Source organism: Phoenix dactylifera, chromosome 18 (assembly GCF_051530095.1).
Source record: "Phoenix dactylifera cultivar Ajwa chromosome 18, Ajwa_hap1_PhDact_Kaust_v1.1, whole genome shotgun sequence".
Classification (NCBI taxonomy): Eukaryota; Viridiplantae; Streptophyta; class Magnoliopsida; order Arecales; family Arecaceae; genus Phoenix; species Phoenix dactylifera.
Window position 1 is genome coordinate 15707642 of NC_143207.1, and position 15669 is coordinate 15723310.

Genomic DNA, 15669 nt, shown 5'->3' on the forward strand with positions numbered 1-15669 from the left:
GAGGGCGTATGATAGATTGGACTGGCACTTTGTGGCACACTCCTTGGAGGCTTTTGGGTTTCATCACCAGTGGATCAGATGGGTGCTGAGTTGCATCAGGGACCCCTCCTTTGCTATTTTAGTGAATGGTACGCCTACGAGTTTCTTCGGGTCCTCTGTGGGTTTGCGGCAGGGTTGCCCGCTGTCACCTCTGCTTTTTATTCTCTGCTCAGATGCTTTATCCCGTGCTCTTCGACATGTTGCTGAGACCCCTGAGCTGGAGCCCTACTCATCGAGGTCAGGTACTTTTCAGTTGTCCCACTTGTTATTTGCTGATGACTGCTTCTTGATGTCACGTGCGAGTACGAGGTCGGCAGGGACAATCCGGAGGATCCTTTTTGAGTACTGTAGTGCTTCCGGGCAGAGAGTCAACTTAGCAAAGTCGTCCATCTCCTACAGTCCGAGGATTGATCCTCAGGTGAAGGCAGCCATCGCAGAGATTTTGGGGATTGAGGAGCAGGACGGTTTTATGCGGTATCTAGGGGTTCCCATCACCGGTCGGCGACTGCGCCGAGCAGACTGCTCCGGGGTGGAGCTCAGACTTCGACAGCGACTGGAGGGGTGGCAGGCGAGCGCCTTGTCCATGATGGGCAGAGTTTTATTGGTGAGGTCAGTATTGAGCTCTATTCCTTTGTTCCTGCTTTCGAACACTATGGTTCCGATAGCATGTCTACGGCATTTGGAGCAATGGATGCGGAGGTTTGTTTGGGGTGGGCGAGCACCGGGAGGCGGCATTCATCTGCTTGCTTGGGAGGTTCTTTGTCAGCCGACGGCTATCGGGGGGCTGGGCATTCGCTCCCTTATTACTAGACGGGAGGCATTGGCATCGAGGCATGTGGTTAGATTCCTTCTGGAGCCGGATGGGCTGTGGAGCAGGCTGATGAGAGCGAAGTATGGGGAGCGGTGTGCTGGAGACTCCTTCAGACCAGGGCGCCAGTGTTCCTACATCTGGCGTGAGATGTGCACCCGAGCTCCTCGGGTCCTTCCTTATATCTCTTGGGCGGTGGGCGATGGTCGCAGTATTGATGTGGTCGAGGATAGATGGTTGGCCGGATTATCGCTATCCAGATGGCCCACTATGTTTGATCCGGGAGCTATAGCCGGGAGCAGAGTGAGCGATCTTCTAGTGTCCGGGGAGCCCAGATGGGATGTTGATCGGATCCATCTCCTCTTCGGTGACGACCTAGCCGAGAGGGTACTGGCCACACCTATACCCCTTGAGGGGATGACAGATAGGAGGGTATGGAGCTCGACTGGGAGGGCGAGAGCTACAGTTAGTGATCTCCAGGCGATAGTGTACATAGGTTCTGTACGCCGGCTGGAGGGTCGCTGGATTTGGCGATTACGTGTGCACCCACGTGTTGCCCTATTTCTGTGGAGGGTGGCATGGGGCATTCTACCTACCCGTGGGACCTTGGTGAGGAGGGGGGTGCCGATACCAGCTGATTGTGAGGGATGCCCGGGGGAGGAGGAGACCATCGGTCATGTTCTGTTTACATGCCCGCGGGCGCGTCAGGTGTGGGGCCTCGTAGCGACCCGCCGCCAGTCTTTCATCTCTACTGAGGCCTTTTTGAGTCAGGTGAGGGACTCAGCTCGGAGAGTCGACATGGCAGACAGGGGAGTAGTATGGGCTCACGTGGCATATCACATCTGGCTAGATAGGAATGCGAGGATATTTGAGGGTAGAGGTTTCTATCCGCGATCGGTGGTTACTAGAGCTTTCGCACATGCAGCTGAGTTGGTGAGCGCTGCAGCTGACTCTTCATCTGGAGAGGATAGGGATACCTGGGGCGCCTTTTCTTCCCCGCATAGATATGCGATGATACCACTGGTATCCTGGGCGCCCCCACCCCCTGGTTCTCTCAAGGTGAATTTCGATGGCAGCGTAACGGAGGGCAGGAGCAGATGTGGAGTGGCCTTTGTTATCAGAGACTATGACTCCAGACTGATTGCGGCCGGAGGCCGGCGCACCTTTGATGGATCCGTCCATGTGACGGAGTTGCACGCGGCATGGGAGGGTCTTGTATATGCTAGAGTACACCTGGGTGCCCGACGGATTTTTCTAGAGGGTGACTCGACCACAGTAGTGGACTGGATTCGTTGCCGACATGCCAGGTCGGATTTGCACCCATTACTTCGGGACATCCGGAGCATGGGGGAGGAGCTAGACTTACTCCGGGTTTCACATGTGTTTCGGGAGGCGAACAGGGCTGCGGACTGGGTCGCCTCCTATGCTGCCCACCATTCTGGTTTTGTTTTTTGGGGTTCCCCCGACCATGTGCCGCAGGCATTTGATCGTGTTTTGCTTTGTGACAGTTCTGGGCTCTCTCATCGTCGTATGTAGTGAGAAGCCGGTTTACCAAAAAAAAAAAAAAAAAAAATGCTCATATATCATATATCCATTCATAATGCAATTACTGCAATTCTCTGAATAGTAGGAGTATGCTTCATATTATCCATTTCAAATGCCTTACATATCAAGGATATGGTAGAGGTCATTCACGCAATCTTCTTCAAGTGAAGCATGCATTTGAGCTGATCAGAGTGATATTTGAGCTACTTTTAGCATCAAAGTAAGCATGCCACCCCTTGTTCATGATTGCAGGGGTATTCCTCTAGTACTTTAATTTTCATAGATTATCGTATGATGTTATACTGATTTTGCCTATGCCTAAGCGTGGTTCTAGATCTTCAGATGATTTTTTGTTAGATTTAATTTGAGTAACAATAGAAGGATTTGGATCCAAAGATGATATTCGGTATATGTTTCTTTGCTTTCTTCTCCTTTAAGCTCCGAATGAATTACAAGATTGCAGAATATGACTTCAATAATTGGGTTAAAAATTCATGCATGAATCCCTCAAACCTTCCCTTAGTATTTCCATATATGTTGAATTTTGCAGGGATGATACCTTCATGGTCCTGGCAGCGGCGGCTTATGGCATGGTCTTTGCTGCTCACCATGAACAGCCTATCAAGAATGCAACGTTGGAGGCAATGTATGACCTCCCCACAAGATCCCAGCTCTTACAGATAGCAAACGAAGATGGTAGGTTCATGCACTTTGCACTTCATTATAATATCACGACTATCAATCACAGTCTTGGAATGAACTGGAGATGCAATTTTTTAGCACTAGAAAGTTTATATTTCATACATGTGCTTTACACTGATGCGCTAAGTGAATCAAGATTATGAAACGACGCATTGTTTAAAGCTTGCAGGGGAGTCAGCTATATTGATGAGCAGTTCACCAGCAAAGGATTGGGCACAAACTGGTGAAGAAGGGAGCTGTTGGCTTGGTTAGGTGTGGCAAATCGGTCTGACTTGATGTTTTAAAACTGGGTTATTTGTCCCCCTGCCCACGTTGTTATCTTTCTCATGTTTTAAATAAAGCAGTAGCCTCATCTTTCATAGATGCAGAAGAGCAGAACTTGGATGTTTGTGTTGCGGATCGTTTAGTTACTGTTAATTTCTAAAGAAACATCTACTCTATTGCTTCATTTGATGCTATGGTTAATTTTACTTGTCGATTATTTATTACTTTCTGTCAGATCTTTAACTCAGTAAACAACATTTTTTTTTGTTGAATGTTACAGTAAATAACAATATTAAACACTAACATAAATGAGTTTTCGTGCCAAATTAGCTATTAGATTAGTGCACTATAATTGTCAATAAGAATAGATGAGTAATGCGCAAAATAAGGGTTTAATATGGAAATCATGCAAGAAAAATATAATTATGAAAACAAAGTGGCTGGCCTGGGATCAAGGTGTGTATTCTGTGTCCTAAAAATTCATCGCTTCAATGACTGGGGAACACCTTATTATCATAAATTTCTCTTACACTTTGGAGGAATCTGGTCTAAACCCCAAGACTGCGGTCAAGTAATTAAAATCCCAGCTCTTTAATGGCCTCTGTCGCTCCTCCATTCCTGTCAGACTACAATTGCAGTATGCCCAGACCTCAGATGTTGCTGGCCGAGAAACATGCAAATAGGAATGTAACAACCCAGGATCTCGCCCAAAATGGCTAGCCGGAAGTTATTATTTGGGTTCCTTGATCCGATATAAGTATCCAAGATCTACCCAGCGAATAACCGATGTGGGATTAAACACACGCCCGTACGGGTTCTCACATACTTCCTTCGTTCAAGCCCTGACGTCCTCGTCAGACTAAGGGTTCAAATCTGTCACGCCCAGGATCCGGATCTGTGACACAGCCGTGCCATTGCCGACTATCGCTCACAATAGCACGCAGCCTCATATAGGGATAACAGGTAGCCATTAGAATTCAAACTTTCATATATTAAAATACTGCAGTACAACCTTTAAGGCTGATACAAAATACAGAACTTCTATACTATTCGGATACACAAAAGTATGTAGCCTTCTCCAAAAATAACGAAGCTCTGTTACAAAAGAAAAATACATATGATGGCGATCACTGGTGAGGATCTGAAAACAAAAGTGAAAACAAATGGGCATGAGCTACACGGCTCAGTAAGTAATTCTACATAATCCTATCGGATCAACTAAAATGCTAAACATGTTTAAACAGGGTTTGAGAAGCTGACATGCATACTATCTAACGATTTATCATGACAAAATATGTATGCTGGGTATACAAAGCAGTATTTTAAGTCAAACAAAATTTTCATAAAGTATACATATGAAACCGTGCCCCCGGCATGCCGTGGTCCATTCTTTCGGATGCTACTGCGAAGTCATTCTCGGCCACTGGCGGGGCCAGCTCAGTTATTAGTCAGTCACTGGCGGGGCCAGCTCAGTCATTCTCGGCCACTAGCAAGGCCAGCTCAGTTGCATTCGTTCAGTAGCATCTTTGAGCCCATTTATAGTGCCTTTTAGCTAAATAAGATTTTGCTATACTAACTTGCATGCATGATGTAAAAGATCAGCATAATCATGGTGCAATACATGGTCATAATTTATAAAATCAGGCAAGTTACTTACTTATCATAACATATCATCCATGACGTATGTACTTGAATAACACTTAGGAAATATTAATAAACATGACATGATCCAAAATAGGATTAGAACAGGTTACTTACTTTTTATAATACACCTATTCATGAAATATATACATGAATAACACTTTAAAAACTTAATAAACATAATACTCATATGATCCACAAAAAGATTAAAATAGATTACTTACAGTGATTCGCTTTCCAAATTTCTCGAGTTCAGGTGACAAATCCTTAATCACCTAAAACAACATCATAGGGATTATATTATTCTCCATTTATTTATTATAAAATTTCTTAGTTCATCATACTATGAACTTACTTGCTTGGATCCCATCCAAGGATTTAGCCCAAGTCCAATTTACCCAATTTAGAGCCTTTGGGGCTCAGTTTAAAATCAGATTGGATCCACATAGGTTAATTGAGTTTTTAATTAAAGGATTGGGCCTGGTTCATGATTGGGTCTAACCTTTTCTAGCCAATTGGGTCCTTTGATTTGGTCAATGTGCTTAATCCCAAGTTTAATTGGGTTCAATTTTGGGTTTAGGGTCAGTATGGCTTGTTTGGGCCTGAGTTAGGGTCAGTCCGAGGTCAATTTGACCTACTATCTGTTAAATCGGGGTTTGAACTGGGCTTTCTTTATGATTAATTGGGCCTGCTGAGACCCACATACTTAAATGGGTTCGGACCTGGTTTAAATTGGGCTCGTCCAGACTTAGCCCAATCTGATTGGGCTCAGGTTTATGTTCAATTGGCTAAACCAATTTCTTATTATTGGGCTTAACGGGTTTCGGACCCGAACCCGATTCCGACCCGTTAACCCACTCTTTTCTTTTCTCTTCTCTCTTTTTTCTTCTTTTCTTTTCTTTTCTTTTTCTTTCTCTTTTTCTTTCTTTTTCTTCACTGTTTCTTTTCTTCTCCTTCCCAAAGCTTCCCCTCCTCCTCCCGTTCTTTCTTCTTCTTCTCCCCTTCCCCTCTCTCGCCTTCTGTGACTGAAGAGGGGCGACCCCTTGCCGAGGCTCAAGAGGGGGGGGGGGGGGGGGGGGGGGGGGGTGGCGGGGCGGCTTGAGGCCGGCTGCGCCCGCGGCGGTCGGCCCTCTCTTCTTCCCGTGGAGGAGAGAGAAAGCTCGGGAGGAGAAGAGCCCGCGGCGGGGACCAACGATGCCGACGATGCTCACGGCCGCACGCGGGTGAGTCCCCTCTTCCTTCTCTTCTTTTCCTCTCCTCTTCTTCTTCTTCAATCTCCCTCCTCAAACCTCCCATATTCTCTCTCGCTCCCAAGCCCTCTCTCTTCCTCTCTCTATTCTTCTCCTGTGAAGGAAGAAGGGGAGTTTGGGAGGGCCGAGCCACAGCCGGCGGTGCCGCGGCCGGGCTCGCGGCGTCCTCAGCCGTGCCTGCGGCTGAGCCCACGGCCGTGCCCTTGGCCTGCCAGCAACCGACACCCGCGCCGACGGTGATCGCGGCCGAAGCCGGTGGCCGTCGCCGGTAGCCCTTGGCCTGCCAGCAGTCCCCTTCCTCCCTTCTTTCTTTGTTTCTTTCTTTGTTGTCCTGAATGAATCAGGGGGGTGAGAAGGCAGGGGGCTTACCTAGCTTCCGGGAGGAGCCACGAGCACCTTCTTTGGCGACGGATGTGGGTTTGGCAAACCCTCTCTCAGAGAAAAGTGGAAGGAAGGAGGAAGGGGTACAGTGAGTGAGAGAGAGAGAGAGCTCTAGGAATATACAATATTAGGGTCTTTAGCTGGGGTGAGGTGTCACCCCCAGCTTCCTCCTCGTGAAGGGCTTAATAGCTAGGTCTTCTCTTGATCCCCACCTGGCCCTAGTCAAATCCATGCATAAAGCGTGAGGTGGCAGCCATCAAACGGGCTGCCAACCATGGGCCCAGTTAGCCTATTAGATGTCATGGCCCAATGTTTAAATATGGGCCCAAAAAGGAGTAATTGGGCCCAGTTGATTTTGGGCCCAGGTATTACAAAATCTATTCAGATCTAATCACAAACACCACGATTGGCTCGTGGTCAGCCCCAATGGATCCGTGCTGCAGTGTCCCCTAGTGCACATAGGTTATGGGCCGAGTCCGCTCTGATATCATTTGTAACAACCCAGGATCTCATCCAAAATAGCTAACCGGAAGTTATTATTTGGATTTCTTGATCCTGTATAAGTACCCAAAATCTATCCAGCGAATAACCGATATGGGATTAAACACACGCCCGTATGGGTCCTTACATACTCTCTCCGTTCAAGCCGTGACGTCCTCGTCAGGCTAAGGGTTCAAATCTATTTAAATCTAATCACAAACACCACGATTGGCCCGTGGTCAGCCCCAATGGATCCGTACTGCAGTGTCCCTTAGTGCACATAGGTTATGGGCCGGGTCCGCTCTGATACCATTTGTAACAACTCAGGATCTCATCCAAAATGGCAAGCCGGAAGTTATTATTTAGGTTCTTTGATTCTGTATAAGTACCCAAGATCTACCCAGCGAATAACCGATGTGGGACTAAATACACGCCTGCATGGGCCCTCACAAGGAGAAGCAGCGAAGCAAATGGGGGATCCGCCCAGGTTAGTGGGGCTTGGAAATATAGAGAAAGAGCAGAGTTTTCGGCCGCGTCCTTTGTATCTTCACTCAATTTCTTAGATTTGGAGCATGGGGCCGGTTTCCAGAGGATATACTATTTGATGATTGACCAATTTCAGTTGGAAACAATTATTGAAGTCAATGTTTTTAACCTTAAACCCTTTTAGCCTTTCCGATCGCTCTTACCTTGCACCAACTCTCTTGATGTACTGTAACAGTTCCTTGCTGCTGTTTCTGAGTCTTGAGGGGTGAAAGTGCCATGTCTCTGCTGTAAATTTTTCAAATTGAACCAGTAATAATGAAGGCCGGGTGGCTTTTGCCTCCCTTATCTCGATATATATATATATATATTTGAAGCTTCTTGAATGATGGAGTTGCCTCTGCCTTTTTTTTCAGTTTTTTTATTTGTTATGGAATCATTTGAGCTATCATCCAACTAATAAGGTGGTTTAACATTCCAAGAGACATGATAACTGACAAAAATTCACAAGACTCTGCTGGAACAGGCCTTCTTGTTGGAGTCAATAAATATATATATATATATATATATATATATATATATATATATATATATATATATATATATATATTCATGGTTGGCTTCCATATCATTTAGACGGGCAGCCTTATATTAGTTATCTTTTATGTAAGATATGAACCTTGAATGAACGAGACATGAGATTTCTTTTTTTGTTTCAATGAAGAAACGAGATGTGAGATTCCCTTCACAAAGTCTGAACCTCCTATATATAAACTTGAGCCGCCAAGCAACTCCGTTCCTTGCGGTAAGTGCAACTTGCACCTTATCAAAAAGAGAGTAAAAACGAAAGAAAGAAAGATTCCGGTCTTATCTTGGTTGTAGTAATTTTTTTTAAAAAATTATGACTACGACTTAGAAAAGAATAAAGGAAAAGACAGAGGATGATCAGATGGGAGTTGGTAACCGGCTTTTTTTTATACGCGGCAAAGCTCGCTGCGCACCAAAAGATAAGGATCGAATTGATAAGAATACTTCCCATGAGTTGCCGATTGGATGCATTCATTCTTCATAAATGCATGCACGTTAGTTTGGAATCTGGTCATCGATTTCAGTGTTCAGCTGCTTCAGAACCCAAGTAAGTTCATGCGAATGATGTTAATGATCCAATCCATGACTCATGCATTCACCTGGAATGTTATTAATGTCACGTAGAAGTCAAGAATGAAACGTGACATCGTTGTGTGAGCTCTCAAGTACATCTCAGAACAACTTGATACTGATTGTAAATATATTGGCCACATAAGAGTCAAGTCAGGTCAATTGTGTTCTCACTGGACTTTCGACCCAGAGGCAAAACTTTATGGGTCGTCTCAAAAACTTCGGTTTGATCCAATGGCAGCGTGAGTCTGGACCCTGAACTCTGGAGGCATTCGTGGCAGCTTTATGAGCTATGGATTCTGAGCACCAAGTTACCAACTCCAAGGCTTCTGGTATGGCATATTTACTACTATGTTTCCCACTTTTCCTTCAACTTATGATTTTATCTTATTTTTCATCAAACGAGTTTCCTTCATACATACATGTTGAGATAGACATATCGAGAAAGTAATGACGTTTTAATTATTTTATTTAATTAAATATGCAAATGCTAAATATTTATATTATTCTCCTTATATAACAATCGTTATATTAAAATAATGTTTAATAATGGTGATAAAAAATAAAAATCATTTATCAGGTGTCCATCCTAGGCATTGAAAACTTCGTAGAGAGTGATCGAAGTCATTGGCATTTAAAATTCTATCAAAAACACAAGCGGACTTGAGGAACTGATGCCCTTGAGCTTAGTGTTTTACACGAGATAGGCCTTTACCCGCTGGAATTCTCTCAACGGGTTCCTCAAGCCCTAGAGCCGGTCGCTATCTGAAGTGTAGCCAGGGCCGGCCCAAGCCTTAGGCGACCGAGGCGGTCGCCTAAGGCCCCGGCCCAAAGGAAGGCCTCCACTCTGCATGCTCCTGTCTGGGATCGCCATCGTCGGAGCCGGTCGGAGGCCTACGAGCTGCTCCAGCCTGCAGCTGCCCATCATAGGATTCATAGATTAGCTGCCGCCTGCCAGGCATCCAGCATCCAGGCTTGGCCTGGTGGCCAACGGGCAACGGACAACGGGGCTATGGAGCCCTACGCCCCTACGATCCATAGCTGATAGCCTGTCTTCTCCAAGACTCCATCCGCCGTCCTCAGCAGCTCGGCTCGGCCGAAGACTCTTCTTCGGTGAAGAGTTTAAAACTTTCGATTCTAAATTCTTCTTCGTTCTTTTTTCCCTAATCAGCTAATCCCTAGTTCCTCCTTACTCTTCTTCGGTTCTTCCTGCTAATCCCTAGTTCCTCCTTATTCTTCTTCGGTTCTTCCTTCCCTAATCTGCTAATTCCTAGTTCCTCCTTACTCCCCAGTTCTTCCGAGTTCCGTCCACGGTCCATCGCCCGTTCGCCGTCCTCGGCAGTCGTTCGCCGAAGAGAGTGACGAGGGAATCACCGAATCAGGGAGGCGGCGTCGCCGGACGGCGTCTCTTCTCCTTCTTGGCAGTCGGCCCAACCCTCCGGGCTCCATCCACACCGGAGGTGAGCTTCCGCCTTTACTCTTTCGAGTGTTCTGTTTTCTTTTTTTAGCTATGGGTGTTCTGTTCTCTTCCGCCTGATGGGTTATTTATTTTTGTTAATTTATTCTGATTCAGTATATTGGTTCAATACCTCAATGGTTCTCTCCCTCTGTTTTGTTTTGTAGCGGGAAGGGAAATTATAGAGATCTTGGGGTTTATTTAATTGTTTTTTACACATATCCAGCTTTTTTGTTGTTTCCCCTCGTAACATTAACAGGGTGGGTAATGCTTGAAATAACTGATCTTTCTAGAGGAGCAAAATTAGACTCAAGAGATTGAATTTGGCAACCAGGCCTCTCAATGAAAAAAGAACATTTTTACGGCCGATCATCCCGTTGTTATCCATGAAAATCATGCAACTTTCGGAATTTCTCCATATAGAAGAAAGTAGGGAAAAAAAATAAAACAATAAACAATAAAACAACCACCCCTGGAAATTACACCCCTAAAATGAACCGGAGAACAAGATCACAAAGCAAATATCTATACAACTTCAAACCAAGGGCCTCTTTTCTTCTTCTTGTTCTCGAGATCCTTGCCGCTGCTGTTTGAATTTACGAGGAATAGGATTATAGGGTCTTTGTATTCTGGAAGAAGTTTCAAGATGATCCCCATGGAGATCAGTAAAAGCCCGGTGCTGTGCTGCCCCGTCAATGACTTTGTGAATTATCAGATAAGATAGCAGTAGTGTGACTGCCTTCCTTGCTGTAGTTACCTAACAAAACATGAACACAGGAAAGACTTAAAATGTGAATCATGTTTCTAAAATCAGCTGCACGGATACTACAAGATGTCAAAAGAGAGACTAAAAATACTGAAATGTACCATTGCAGTAGTTGCTGCCCCAAAAATTGCAATGAGGGAGAGCACAAAGATCTGACCCACAAAGGTGGCCATTGCTTCAAACACGAGCACAACATAGACATATAGATGCTGCATCCATTAACAATGAGAAGAGACTCTCATCAGACTAATAGTGTCCAGCTTTACATCTTCAATAACAAGCGATCCAAATCAAGCTAGTATTATTCAGCGAAAAAACTACAAAATGTTTCCCTTTGAGTATAAATATAGCACACAAACACATACGCATGGTTGCATTATTATTGATTCGGAAGACGGAGAACCTGCTGTATAAGTGATATTTGTATGGTTTCTTAACTTGGATTTTGTTGGTTGTTAAAAGTATTTGTAGGTTTAACGGGCATCTGACATTCCGCATATTTTTAAATAAATTTTTAAAAGTATTTTACACTTATTAAATTTTTTTATTTTTCTAAAAAAGGCCTCCTTTAGTAAGTTCGCCTTAGGCCTCCAAATACATTGGGCCGCCCCTGAGTGTAGCCAGTAAAGAACCACCAATCTAACCTTTATATTAGGGTTAGGGGACACCTAGTAGTCCCAACTGATCTCACCAATTCCAAAATCCTTGTAATTTTGAACAATGCTATAGTGTAAGTTAAAGGGCCTCCACAAATGGACACCTCAGTAGTAAGTGGTCCACTCTGTCAGAGTTGCTCCTACAGGGTTTGCTTATAATTTTTAAAAGAAAACAAAAGAATCATATAATTTATCGCATGAACTTGATATTATTAAAGGGGATTCCAGATCCCTACACTATCTTAATCTATCCAAACTTTGATTCTCTATTTACTGATTGATTTTCTATTTGCAAAACATCATCTTAATCCACAAATTTATTGAATTAATTAATCTAAAATTATGCTAATAATCCATAGATCGTTTCCTGAGGAATCGACCTCGGACTTTCGAGTTATACTACTTGTGCGATTCTTCTGCACTTGGGAGAATAATTTTTCGAGAGCACCAAGTTTTTGGCGCCGTTGCCGGAAAACGGCTGAGTTATTAGTATAATTTTAGATTTAATTTTTACCTTAGTAGTTAGTATTTTTCTTTTGAAAAAAAAATAAATCTTTACTACTATTTTTAATTCCCTGTACAGTTTGCATCAAACTCTGATATCATAGAAATTAGCCGTCTGATTGGACTCAAATTTGGTCAGCTAGTGCAAGACACATTGTTCGATAATCTGAACGGTCTGTTTAAAAATCTTGCTGATTAGATTAATATAAAACCTTGCTGATTTCTATTTTGAATTTTTCGTGTTTAAATTTTTAGAATCAGAATTTTATTGTTATTATATCTCGTTAACCCTTGTTGCTAATTGAAAATTGAAGAAAAAAAATTTTAAGAAAAAATCAAGGGTGATTATTCAAAACTTAAAAAAAGAGGAAAAATCTAAAATTTCAAATTTTAAATTTCAAATTTCAGAATTCAAATTTCAAACTTCAACTCATAAAATTTTTTAAAAAATAAATAATTTGCTTTATCACCTATTCAATGAAATTTAATGTTATGTCATAAAACATTAAAAAAATTTTTTTTTGATTGTTGCATATAGTATAAGGCATCACCATAAAATATTCTAAGGGCTGAACCCATTAAAAAAGATAAGGTCGGGATTTCATCACTCGTCCTTAGCCCAAAAATCACCCAGTGCATAAATATACTAAGCTTAACTAAAATCAACTAGACGTTGACCCCTAAGGACATTCGAGCTCAATAGGACGAAGACTACAGAAAATTGCACCAATTTCGCTTTATGGCCCAGTCGATGTCTAGGCAAGCTTTGTCCCTCTAAGGGAGACAGTCTCTGTTCAAGGAAAGTGAGTTTTAAGTGGGACCCTTGCTAAACATATCGTGACCCCTCCACTTATCTGGGAGCTTACCTGGTCGACTAGGTTACCAGACCGGATTGGAGGCTTAGGTGTCCTCTTCAAACCAGTTAGGAGCTGTCTAGAAATTTAAGAAAAACATTAGGAATTGAGGTGTAATGTTTTGATGCATGCTTGATTATGAATAGATTTTTGTTTTACTATATTAGGGTATCCTTTTAGATATCTTTAAGTGGTACTTATATTTAAAAAAAAAAGGAGAAGGAAATATTTTGCATGCTAAAGTGGAATAGGGACGACACTGGTCGATTAAGTCGTACAACTTTAGATCATCCCTTAGGACACATCCCTGAAATTCCTTCGCAGTATCTCACACCTTGTGAGATGGCTGATTTAAATGAAGATGCGGGGAGTCACCACAATCGAGAACGAGAATCCCATGTTATGACTCTAAGACAATACCTACAACCGGCTAGGACTAGTCAGCCTTCATGCATAATTTTTCCTGATAATGTAGGACATTTTGACATCAAACCAGGGGTAATTCAATTGCTGCCTAAGTTTCACGGGTTAGAGTCCGAAAGTCCGTATCTTCATTTAAAGGATTTTGAAGAATTGAGCATTACATTTAGAGTGCCGAACGTCACCGAGGATGTCCTCAAGCTGACATTATTTCCTTTCTCTCTAAAGGATAAGGCCAAAACATGGCTAAACTCCTTGCGACCTAGATCAATAAGAACTTGGCAAGATATGCAGAGAGAATTTTTAAATAAGTTCTTTCCCGCACAAAAGGACCAACTTTTTGAAAATATATATCAGCAATTTCCAACAAAAAGATAATGAAACATTTTATGAATGTTGGGAAAGATTTAAAGACCTTCTCTCATGCCCTCATCATGGGTTTGAAACTTGGAGAACTATTAGCTTCTTTTATGAAGGTCTATCTCCACAGTTGAAACAGTTTGTAGAGACCATATGCAATGGTAGATTCTTAGAAAAACAACAGAAAAACAACTTGCTGAGGCATGGGAGTATTTGGATTCCTTTGCTGAGACTGCCCAACTTTGGGATAACGGAGATAGAAACAATAAGTCTTTACCTAAGCCTACTAGCTCTGTACAGGAAGGCCTTTACAACCTCAGAACTGAGGATGATCTTCATGCTAAAATGGCAGCCCTCACTAGGAAAGTAGAAGAAATTGAGCTTAGGAAGGTTGAGCCTATCAAGACTATAGAGCTTAGAAACGAGTGTTGTGGTATCTGCGATATGTCGGGTCATACCACTACAGATTGCCCCACCATACCGGCATTCAAAGAAGTCTTGCACGATCAAGCAAATGCTATGAACTCCTACCAAAAGCCTTATAACGATCCATACTCGAATACCTATAATTCTGGTTGGAAGAATCATCCAAATTTTAGGTGGAGAAATGATCATCCTCAACAGTCACACCATTCAGCTCCTCCACCTGCACATCCTACTTTTGCATCACTACCCTCCCAAAAGCCGAATATCGAGGATACCTTGCAATCTATACAAACTTTTCTACAAGGTCAAGCTAATATCAATGCTCAAAATACTCGAAATTTTGAAGATATAAGGAACTAATTGTCAATGTTGACTACCGTCCTAAGTACCCAAGAGAAGGGTAAGCTTCCAACTCAACCCCAACTTAACCCACAAGTGCACGGTAGTAATAATACGGCTCCTTCTAGTTCGCATACAGAACATGTAAAGAGCATCATGACTTTGCGTAATGGAAAAGTCATTAATCAGATCGTCCCATTGAGACCGCAGGTCACTTCTAATTCTGATGCTCCCAAAGCCGATGAAAGGGACAAAGAAGAAGTTGAGGTCCCAACTTCTACCGAGAAAGTTGAATGTCCTTTTCCTCCACCTTTTCCACAACGGTTAAAGCCGTTGCAAAAGCTCGAACCTAATTCTGAAATTCTTGAGCTTTTTAAGCAAGTAAAGATCAACATACCTCTTCTTGATGCAATCAAACAAGTATCCTCATATGCCAAATTTTTGAAGGACTTGTGTACTGTCAAACGCCGATTAAATGTTAAGAAGAAGGCATTTTTAACTGAAAATGTGAGTGCTATTTTGCAGCACAACATGCTCCCTAAATATAAGGATCCAGGTTGCCCAACCATCTCATGCATCATAGGCAACTTTAGGATAGAGCGAGCATTGTTAGATTTAGGGGCAAGTGTGAATTTGTTGCCATATTCTGTATATGAGTAACTTGGTCTAGGTGAGTTGAAGCCAACCTCCGTCACTTTGCAATTAGCTGACAAGTCAGTTAAAATTTCGAGGGGGATTATCAAGGATGTATTGGTCTAAGTAGACAAGTTCTATTTTCCTGTCAATTTTATCGTATTGGACACACATCCGGCTTCGAACTTACAATCTCAGATTCCGGTTATTTTAGGACGTCCATTCCTTGCAACTTCTAATGCATTGATTAATTGTAGGAATGGCGTCATGAAGCTTTCTTTTGGTAACATGACCCTGGAACTTAACATTTTTAATATTTGCAAGCAACCCAATGATCATGAAGAGAATAAGGAGGTTGATTGGGTTGAAACCATCGCGGAGGAATATTTGTTAGCTGAAGCATTTAACGATCCATCCGGCGATAGTTTAATTGATTGGTCAAACTGATGACCCAAAGATTGATTCATAGATTGATTTTGATGATCACAAAACCTTGAAGTATAG

The 15669-nt window shown here is 42.9% G+C and overlaps 1 long non-coding RNA gene and 1 other non-coding gene across 2 annotated transcripts; both read right to left on the reverse strand.

Annotated features, from left to right (window-relative positions):
- Window positions 1-10546: 10546 nt before the first annotated feature.
- On the reverse strand, window positions 10547-11214 carry LOC149750954 (uncharacterized). The gene is made up of 2 exons (XR_016399013.1): window positions 11075-11214; window positions 10547-10964 (listed from the first exon to the last, which is right to left on the reverse strand). It is a non-coding gene; the product is annotated as an uncharacterized LOC149750954 (long non-coding RNA).
- Window positions 11215-13742: 2528 nt separating this feature from the next.
- Window positions 13743-13848, reverse strand: LOC149750955 (small nucleolar RNA R71). Its single transcript, XR_016399051.1, has one exon. It is a non-coding gene; the product is annotated as a small nucleolar RNA R71 (small nucleolar RNA).
- Between the last annotated feature and the right edge of the window lie 1821 nt (window positions 13849-15669).